Source organism: Xenopus laevis, chromosome 5L, assembly GCF_017654675.1.
Source record: "Xenopus laevis strain J_2021 chromosome 5L, Xenopus_laevis_v10.1, whole genome shotgun sequence".
NCBI classification, from domain to species: Eukaryota; Metazoa; Chordata; class Amphibia; order Anura; family Pipidae; genus Xenopus; species Xenopus laevis.
In genome coordinates this window covers 154,896,189-154,906,573 of record NC_054379.1, presented here as the reverse complement: position 1 = coordinate 154,906,573, position 10,385 = coordinate 154,896,189, and the positions used below count along the sequence as shown (strand labels likewise).

Sequence of the window (10,385 nt, the reverse complement as noted above, 5' to 3'; positions counted from 1 at the left end):
TTCAACCTATTCTCGGTATGGGCAACTCATCCCTGAAGTCTTCTACTTAAGCTCAGAACTCCAAGGTGGGCTTGAATGGAAAAAGTCAGACAACCACTGGTTCCCTGGTAGATATGTGTGTTCAATAATGATGACATTTGACATTGTAAGGAAAACACATGGTCCATTTTCCTTCAATTGTGATAGCATGGCTCCCAAACTGGTATGTAGAACAAAAGGCACAGAAATCTTGATAGGTCCTGACTCAGAGGAATATCTCTATAAGTATCAGTTGGGTTTGCAATAGCAACAATGGCTTGTAGTTTTGGGTGAGCAAGACAAGTCTAGTGGTTCCCAAAAGTAAATCTTTTCTCTTTGAGCTGCTAAACACAGGTATTTGCATTTATGTATTTTTTTTTCTTCCTGGCATCACAGAACAAAGACAAAGAAGACAAAAAAAACAACCAAACAAATGGTGGAAGATCCAAGTTCGAAGCCCAACAGCAGAATAGCACTTTTTGATGAAATAGATCCAGACGCGGGTTTGTTTGAACCAAGCAAAAATCCCTCAACAAACACAAAGAAACCATTAACTGCTGCAGATGGGAAAGAAAACTCTATTAATCATTTCACAGTGTGAGTCTAGTGTCTTAGTATTGGCTCTGAGAAGGACTCAGTAAGTTGGCAATTAAACTAGTAATAATTGTAAGCCTGTAGAACTATCTTCTTTTTACATACTGCCACTTGGAACTCGAGAACTGCACATTATGGATGCAGCACATCATAGCAGGCTCTGATAGGGACCTTCCTCCTTCTATATCTGTAGCCAGACAAATAGGGGCATATTTCTTTGATAGTGAGACACTCACTGGACTTCTTATATAGTCATCATGTGGGCAGGGACCAGAATCTAATAGAGGTTGGGATGCCTAGGGAACAGAGGAACTGTCTCAGGATTGAGAGAGGAATGTAAACATCTATATAATGGCTGGTCCCTGGATTTTTATTGGCTTATTGTTTTTAATTATCTTTCAGAAATAAAGTTATTTGAAGAACAAGACCTTGGAGGCACCGTGCAGTTAGGCGATTCTCTCTTAATGCCATCTGCCTTCAAGGCTAAGGATTTGTTTAAACCAGCCACCAGCGAGGACCTGGATGAACTGTTCAGGTATGCAGGTTTACAAAATACAGAGGACCAAAAACATCCACCGTCAGAATCAGGCCAGCTGGGAAATGGTAGCTGTGCATCATGGTCCGTTGCAATTAATGCAAAATAAAATCTCTGACATAATAATTGAATTAAATATGCTCAACATGCTTCACTGAGCCCTTAGACCTTTAAAAGCCCATTTTGCTGTGCCAGTCCCTGCACATTAATTGGATTCATTCCTTAAAGGGCATGTAAAGGCAAAACAATAAAATCCAATTTATATGTTTTTTATGAAAAATAAACCAATATACTTTAATTAAAAAATGTGTACCGTTTTTATAAGAAACCTGACTGTATGCAGTGAAATTCTCCTTTCATTTACTGCTGTGGATAGGAATTGTCAGACGGTCCCTAACTGCTGAGCAGGGAAACAATCATACTTATGAACAGCAGGGGGAGCCTCCACCTTACTTTCCAGCCATGCAGAACTCAAGCAGCTTTGTTTGTTTCCCTGTAGAGCAGTCGGCGGCGATTGTGTAGAGATTTGTATTGGATTTTATTTTGGCTTTACGTCTCCTTTACTGTTTCCAACTCGAGCTGTAGGGACAAAGATAATGGAGCCAGATTTAAACAGATAAACTGGGATTCTATTTGGTGGATTATTTTGCTGCAGCCACTGGTTCTGCAGAGTTGGAGAAAGTTTGTATTAAACAATACAAAAACTATAAAATCCACATTAGATTACATGACAACACAGGACCCAATACAGTCTGTATATTCTGATTATTAATCAGACTTGCTGTATCTGCTTCTGGCAGATATTATTTAACTTGTGCTGTTTTGATAATTTATGACGATCCCTAAGCAGCCCAGACCACACTGAGCATGTGCACAGTCTTAGTCTTACAAAGATGTATAACAAAGTTACAAGATGGTGACCCTCTGTGGCCAACTTTGAAAGCATAAATCATTTGTTTGATTAGGCTTGTGGTGCAGTAAGTTCATGTTTATGTTTAGTATACAAAATACAGCATTTCTAGCCTTATTCAGTTGTAGACATTACTTCCCCTTTAATTTGGAATCCTTCCCAATCAGAAAGTTTCTGCATAGGATATGTTCCTCTGGGCAGTGGAAAGCTGGATCAGTATAGGGGTGCAGTCCCTCCAGCACCAGAACCCTGTTTCTGACAGTGGTCTCTCAGGAACACAGTAAGTTCAGTAAGTTACATTGGAAAAGGCAACTCTAATTATGGCTCGTGAGTAAAATGTATGTTAATAGAAAACATGCTCAGGGGAGCACTATAAGTGCATTACTTAAAGCACTGCGGATCTTGTTGGCGCTATATAAATAAATGATGATGATGATCTTGACTTTTTTAGGGAGCCTTTGGTTCCTCTTTAATACTGCCAGACTGTGAGCCTGAACTCTTGGCAGCTTATATATAAATCATACCTGCAGCGGGTTCGTTTATTGCCAAGTGTCTGAGCCACAGCTATAGCTTATTTACCACCGACGAGCAAATATTTTCTTTGAGTCTGTTTAGATTTTGAAAAGAAAAAGGTTTATTGAACTGAATTCCGTTCCAGTTTTTTCATGTGACGTTCTTCTGAAGTGTCCTTCTAAGTGGATTTTTGTTCCAGCTCCAGGAGTTACTGTTGGGTGGACATAGAACCAGACAGATGAACATTTTGTTATAGGAACACATTCTGCTTGAGATCGCAAAACTTGGGTGTTCTTTATAAAGGGTGTGCTCGGAAAACCCTGAGCCCAGCAGTGACCCCTCATATATGTAACTAGAAAGGCGCAAGTGGTATGAAGTGAAGAACATCATGAGATACTCCAGTTTTAGTGGCATACAAATGGACAGTTTCTTAGAGTAACACCTTTATTATCCAAGATTGCAGACCTACTCCATCTCTCTTGTCTGTTGGTCTTTCTTCTTATATAAAGGAGAACTAAACCCTAAAAATGAATATGGCTAAAAATGCCATATTTTATATACTGATCTTATTGCACCAGCCTAAAGTTTCAGCTTGTCAATAGCAGCAATGATCCAGGACTTCAAACTTGTCACAGGGGGTCACCATCTTGGAAAGTGTCTGTGACACTCACATGCTCAGTGGGCTCTGAGCAGCTGATTACTAACCAGCCTTATATTGTGACATTTCTATTCTATGTGTACTGTATATTGTGAGTGGGTCCCTAAGCTCAGTAAGTGACAGCAGCACAGAGCATGTGCAGTGAATCAGCAGAAAAGAAGATGGGGAGCTACTGGGGCATCTTTGGAGACACAGATCTTTACTGCTAAAGGGTTGTGGTCTGCCCTTTTCCAGTAATTTGCATGTCATCTCAGTAAAAGGGTGGCAAATATAAAGGTGTGATTGTCTCAGAAACTGCATGACACTTGAGAAGATCTGATCCACGCGTGCACATGTCAGTTATGGGCTGGTGGGTGTCAGTTTGTCTATGTCAATCACCTGACAACTTCTTGCACCAGTGCTTTCAGTCACTAAGGGGCAGATTTTTTAAGTGTTGAATTTAAAATTAAAAAAATTCAAATTCTATTTTTGTTTTTTTTTCATACTCTGGCCCTTTAAGAATTTCGTATTCCACTATTCACCACCTAAAACCCGTTGAATTCCTGTATAAGTCAATGGGAGAGGTCCAGTGACCAATTTTATAGCCTTCCTGGCATTCCATGACATTCAAGTTTTTTTGGAGAAAAAACTCGAATCGAGTTTGATTGAATTCAGTTCGAGTTTTCATGTTGTTTAAATTCATCCGAGTTTTTAAAATTCAATTTTATTAATAAATTCAATTAAATTTAAGGGAGTTTTGAAAAACTTACATGAATTCGAAATTCAACCCTTGATAGATGTGCCTCTAAATGTAGGAGGCAAAATAGGATGAATTCCGGTGTTTTGATCCCAACCCTCCTGAGTTTAAAAAAACCCATTTGCTACGACCTTAAAGGGAGAATAAATCCTGCTATGTCCTGTGGGACAGTGGCAATAATAATGGTGGGGTATGAAGAATTGTTGCCATAAAGTTAGGAAACAAGAATAGTCACTTTTGCTTGTGTTGGGGAAACTCTAACCACACATTTAATATTGAAGGGGGTGCTCCATTTTTCATTCTAGGGTCGAAGAAGGCTTTGAGAAACTGTTGAACCAAAACCAAAGAAGAAAGGCAAGCCCCCAGTACCAGCAAAACCATCTTTCACCAAAGCGTCCGGTGATTCTGAAAAACTGCCTGTGCCCCCGGCAAAGAGAGAGGCCAATATAGAAGCCATGGATGAGTCAGACACCCTCAGGTACATCACAGAGAATCAGCAAGAACACAGTGACTCAGTCAATCTCTTCTGAACGGTTAGTTAGACACATTCCTTCTGCCGAGGCCTCCTTAGTGCCCTGCCGCACATACACAGAACTCTGTTCTCAGCAGCCACATGCAATGAATGCTCCTAAACTTTAGCCAACCGTCTGGGTTCCTCCTCAAAAAACGCCTTGATCCTTCTCCTAAATGGAATAGGGAAAATATCAAAGAGTGATGTGTGGATGAATCCCTTGAATGGGTTTCATGCATTTGATGTGTAAACAGGTATCGGATTTATTATGTTTATGAAAACAACTTTGATGATGTTTTAATGAACAAATAAAAAAAAGTATGAAGTAACGTGTCAAGGTTATGCACAAATATGGCCAACGTGTGCCTTTGCTGTGCAATCTGTACCAGCTTTCATCGTTGGCAGTTAACCAGTAGATGCCAAATGTTGACTGGCTGCTTTAGAGGACAAAAAAACATGCTTGTGTTTGGGCATAGTCGGGCACTGTAATGCTAGTCCTACACCATTATCATGAACTGGAGAGAGTAGATCGGCCAAAACTGACCAGTGACTCAACTGGCACCTGTATGTGATAACTGGCTGAACTGGACGTTCCATTGCTACAGATTGGTCCAACTGGGCACGGCTGATATCTATTTATCTAAGTTTTCCAGCCAGGAATAGAGGGGTGTATGTGACCACTGATTTATTTTTTAATCTAAACATATCTCTTAAACAAGACTGAGATGGATTGACCAGTAAAAGTGAAGTAAAACTAATGAAAGCAAAATCCTGGTTGGTTGCTCTGTCTTATCACTTCATATCGGAAATGATGTGAAGATTCTTAGTTATTTTTAGCTTTTGTAACTGTCTGAAGTTAAACATACTTTTTGTTATTGGATTTGATGTGGCAGATCACGGGTGAACCTCAAAATGTCCACCCGACACCAACCTTAGCCTGCTCACTTCCAACTGGAAACCAATACAACCCAGCATGTTATCCTTACCTATATACCAACGCTCACCCTGCCCCTCTCTGACATTACTTGAGGGGAGCAGGACAGGCACAATATATCAATAAATAGGAATGCACTGAATCCAGGATTCGGTTTGGTATTCAGCCATTTTCATCAGGATTCAACAAAATCCTATAACTTTTTGTCACAAAACAAGGAAGTAAAAAATTTTTTCCCTCCCCCTCACTGATTTGCATATAGGGTTCAGATTCAGTTCAGTATTCGTCCGAATCTTTCACAAAGGATTCCGGGGTTCAGACAAATCCAAAATAGTGGATTCGGTGGATCCCTATCAATAAGTGACAGCCAAAAGATGGAGCAGAAATTGGAGGGAGCTGAAATTGTGGGTGGGTTCAACCGAGGACAAATTCAACCAGCCACCAGCCCATGACCCGGAATTCTGCGTTGGCCTGGACCTGCCTGACCCATGAGTCCCAAGTGTTTTGGTACAATCGTACCCATGCTAAAGCTTTTACCTATACGTTTAAAAGGGAAGTAGTGAGAGGCACCGAGGGTCATTTTGAGTGTTCCTCATGCTCATGTTTAGTTCTAACACCTCCTAGTGCTTGTGAATTGTGTGCGCAAAAAACATTGCTAATGGTACACTTGACTTGTAACCTTGAGAGAACAAAGCAGAGTGTAATATGGCAGCCCACCAGATCCCCCAATCACCAGAAGCACATTGCCAATGGAAGCCAGGACAAAATTGGCTTCCCCTTCTCATGCTACTGCTTCGTGCTCAGAGCCAGGGAAGATTTAGTGGAACGCTGAACTAAAGTAAAAATTAAAGATGTAAACTATGGCTCCCCAAGTATGTAATATGGTCCAGGAGCACCAACCCCAAACCCTCAGCAAAGTGTGCGGAAAAACTGGATATCTCAACCACAAAAATTGGGATTTAGGCACTCAAAAACCACGGAGGTCACCAAAAAAATTATTTAAAAACAAAAAACTTTGTGCATTACACTTTTTATGCTTTCTGAGCAGTTAGTCAAATGATCAGTGCCAGGGAGTCAGATATAAGAAATTATGTGTCCAAATATGGTGGCTGCAAATCCCAGTTCATTGAAATGGCATGTGTGGTGGTTATTGCTGTCCTTCAGGGCTTTTACAGTAACTGGTATTACATTGTACAAAAGCAAAGTGGGGCACCCTATTGGGGGATGTCTAACCTGTAGGTTGCACTACAACTCCCAGTACTGAATATATCTTTATAAGGGAGTGACTGAGATAGTAAAGTCAGCAGGTAGCATAGAAATTACTTAGAAATCTTGCTGGTTGCTATGGGTTACTAGACCTGCTTAATTGCTTAAGGCATTAGAGCCTCTTTAACTCAACACAAGTAAACCGTAAAAGATGCACATAACCATACGACGAATAGTGACTAAGAATGCTGGGATATGGATAATTCCCCTTCTTTCTCCCTGTATGCTGTCTGTAGGTCAATAAGAAATATAATGTGAACTATTTTGTAGTTATAATGAAGAAATAATTGCAAATTGCACTCTAATCTGCTATTATTATAAACATGAAGGAAAGCAGCTCACCGCACCCTAGTGAATGCACACTTGGAGCTTGCACAATAAGGAGACTGGGAGCTGGAAATTAGGAAGTGCTGTGTGCTTAGATTTAGGGGCTTACTGTATGTGCGGGACATTGTGTGTGTTTTATGGCAAGGCTATCAGTGGAACAGGCGTCTCTATGAGGTCCAGACATGAGCCAAACTGTACTTCATTTCATATTAAGTGGAATGTTTAATGTACCGTACGTACCGCTGTCGACTGGATCCTCTCTCAGTTCTGCTGGATCTGTTTTCCCTCATCTATATTTACTTATTACCTTATCTGTATTGCTGGAATCCTTTTATAATTGTATTAATTCATGCCCATGATCCTTTTATAATTGTATTAATTCAGATGATTTTTGGCAATAAATGAGAAGTGAATTACATTATATATGTCAGTAAAGTTCTTTTTTGTTTTAAAAAATGTTTAGGGCCCACCATCTACCTCTCATGGGTACCATAGCTTTATATCCGTGGCCCCCTATTTATGTGTTTCAGGAGCCGACACTGACACAGAAGAGAGAAAGTAAGGCTAAAATAGTACTGTTTCAAGATCCCTCTTTAGAGCATTTGAGCCCACTAGCCAGATCATGCCAATGGTATCATTCCCAAGCCAGATCATGCCCATGTTATCATTCCCAATCCAGATCATGCCCATGGTATCATTCATAAGGGTGATCAAGCCCATAGTATCATTCCCAAGCCAGATCATGCCCATGGTATTTTTCCCAAGCCAGATCATGCCCATGGTATCATTCATAAGGCTGATCAAGCCCATAGTATCATTCCCAAGCCAGATCATGCCCATGGTATCATTCCCAAGCCAGATTATGCCAATGGTATCATTCCCAAGCCAGATCATGTCCACGGTATCAATCCCAAGCCAGATCATGCCCATGGTATCATTCCAAAGCCAGATCATGCCCATGGTATCATTCCCAAGGCTGATCAAGCCCATAGTATCATTCCCAAGGTCGATCATGCCCATAGTATCATTCCCACGCCAGATCATGCCCATGGTATCTTTCCCAAGCCAAATCATGCCCATGGTATCATTCCCAAGGCTGATCATGCCCATGGTATCATTCATAAGGCTGATCAAGCCCATAGTATCATTCCCAAGCCAGATCATGCCCATGGTATTTTTCCCAAGCCAGATCATGCCCATGGTATCATTCCCAAGCCAAATCATGCCCACAGTATCATTCCCAAGCCAGATCATGCCCATGGTATCTTTCCCAAGGCTGATCATGCCCATGGTAAAAGTACAAATGGCTTAGAAAAGAATAGCTTCTTTGGCTAATAGATGAGCAGATAACAACAAGTTGGAAAGCTAAAAGAAAACACTAAAGGTGGTTCATCTAGTGCAATTGCCTGGGGACAAGGCTGAGTAGAAGTGATTATATAGTCACCTCTCATCCACTGATTGATATTTAACTACCTTATGGGCACTCCTGTCCTATATGAAACAATGTATGTTATGTTTGTAAAGAAAATCCATGTGTATGGTAGTCACACTGTATTTGGCCACTAGTCAAGAATTGTACCCGGCATATTGAGAATGGTACTGATATTTGGACATTAGGCAGCATGACACCAGAAAGTGGTCATTCTACCCATGTGTCTTTCAGGGGTCGGGTATGGATGTAACTCCTCTTGAGATACAGGCAAATACTCTCTGCCTACATCCAAATAAATCTGAGTATGTTCCATGTTAATTGTAGTCATTTTATACAAACACCTTCGCATAGATAGATATGTTTTCCCCATGACATTCTGAATAGGTTAAGACACAGTAGACCGACGATTCCACCGGTGCTACTTCAGGTATTTGTGGAATGAAACGTGCCCAGACTTGTGGAATGAATTCTCATGACTCAATACGAATGTAAGGATGGGTGTGAGAGAAGGTCATATGTTTTGTCTAGCCAAACAAACCCTTATGTTTTCCAGTAACAACCGCTTTAGATATTACAAAGAGGGGGCTGACATTCCCGTCTACTCACCTGGACCAAGTTTACATACTTGACTAGTTAGCTAACATTCACTCTGAATTCATGTGGACTGAAAAAAAACTGATCGATAGCTTTAAGGCAAAGATGATGCAATTCTGGTTCATGGTTCAGACCTGGGCTATAGCTTTGTGCTGAATGCAAAGAATACAAGATATTGCCCTAACAAGCAGTAGTTGAGTCTATAAATGTCTACAAACTTGAATCTCAAGTAGACTTTTTGATTCCTTTTCCTACCTGCTTAGACCATGTATATATGTGTGTGTTGGGATGGAAGGTTGAGTTCCTCTCCACATACTGTTAATTGCTCATGCAGGACGTTGGTGAAGAATCACAGTCCATTACAGTCAGGGATAGACCTACACCTTTAAACATGAGCACTCAAGCCTGATCTTAATCCTTGATTACATTAATTTAACCATACCTCTAGCTTTGCTACTCTTAAGTAAAGTGGCTACAATATAAGTACTCCCCAAACCACCTATTGAAATATCTATATAGAGCCATTTTCCTAAATAGAAGCATTTCTCCATGCCAAAATCTTAGGGACAGATCTATGAATCCTTGGAAAAGGAAAGTGGACATAAGTCACATTCCACACTAAGCCATTTATTTGTCTTGAGCCCACTTGAGGTGCTGGAACGGCTGTTTCTATTTTTATGTTTGGTGTCTATCATTACCCATTTGGTGCAGACTTCTGCTGTAATAACTTGGGCTGAATGTGATGTAGAGAAATGCAAGTGTAGATGTATCATGGAGAAAAAAAGTGATCCATTGTGCTTAGACACCATTGTCTGCATGAGAACCAGGGCAGTTCTTCCATCATAACTGACCCTCTGTGACTGAGGAACCTAAATAATACTGTGTTGTTGGATTCAACCAATGGTACAGGCAGCTGTAAAACTAAAATAATCTATAATGAATATAGATATTGGTATGCTGTATATATTTTCAGTAGGTGTGTCTGTAGGTACGCCACTGGGATTCATCTGGAGGGGTTGAACTTGATGGACTTTGGTCTTTTTTCAACCCAACTTCACTACGTGTTGGGGAGGAATCGGAAACACACGAAATGGCATGGGATGCAACTGTATACTATTAATGGACTATTTTTCAAAGCCAGTAGAGGAAAACTAAAGCTTAACTAAAGAAGTAGGCAGACATGTTGTACATGTATGATTTGGGCTTCCAAGGCAACCACAGCCCTTTAGCAGTAAAGATCTGTGTCTCCAAAGATGCCCCAGTAGCTCCCCATCTTCTTTTCTGCTGATTCACTGCACATGCTCTGTGCTGCTGTCACTTACTGAGCTTAGGGAGCCACTCACAATATACAGTACAC

General features: G+C 40.7%; 1 long non-coding RNA gene across 1 annotated transcript; it reads left to right on the top strand.

Annotated features, from left to right (window-relative positions):
- Positions 1-340: 340 nt before the first annotated feature.
- On the top strand, positions 341-7,420 carry LOC108717202. Its single transcript, XR_001935826.2, has 3 exons — positions 341-615; positions 1,015-1,147; positions 4,270-7,420. It is a non-coding gene; the product is annotated as an uncharacterized LOC108717202 (long non-coding RNA).
- Positions 7,421-10,385: the final 2,965 nt, after the last annotated feature.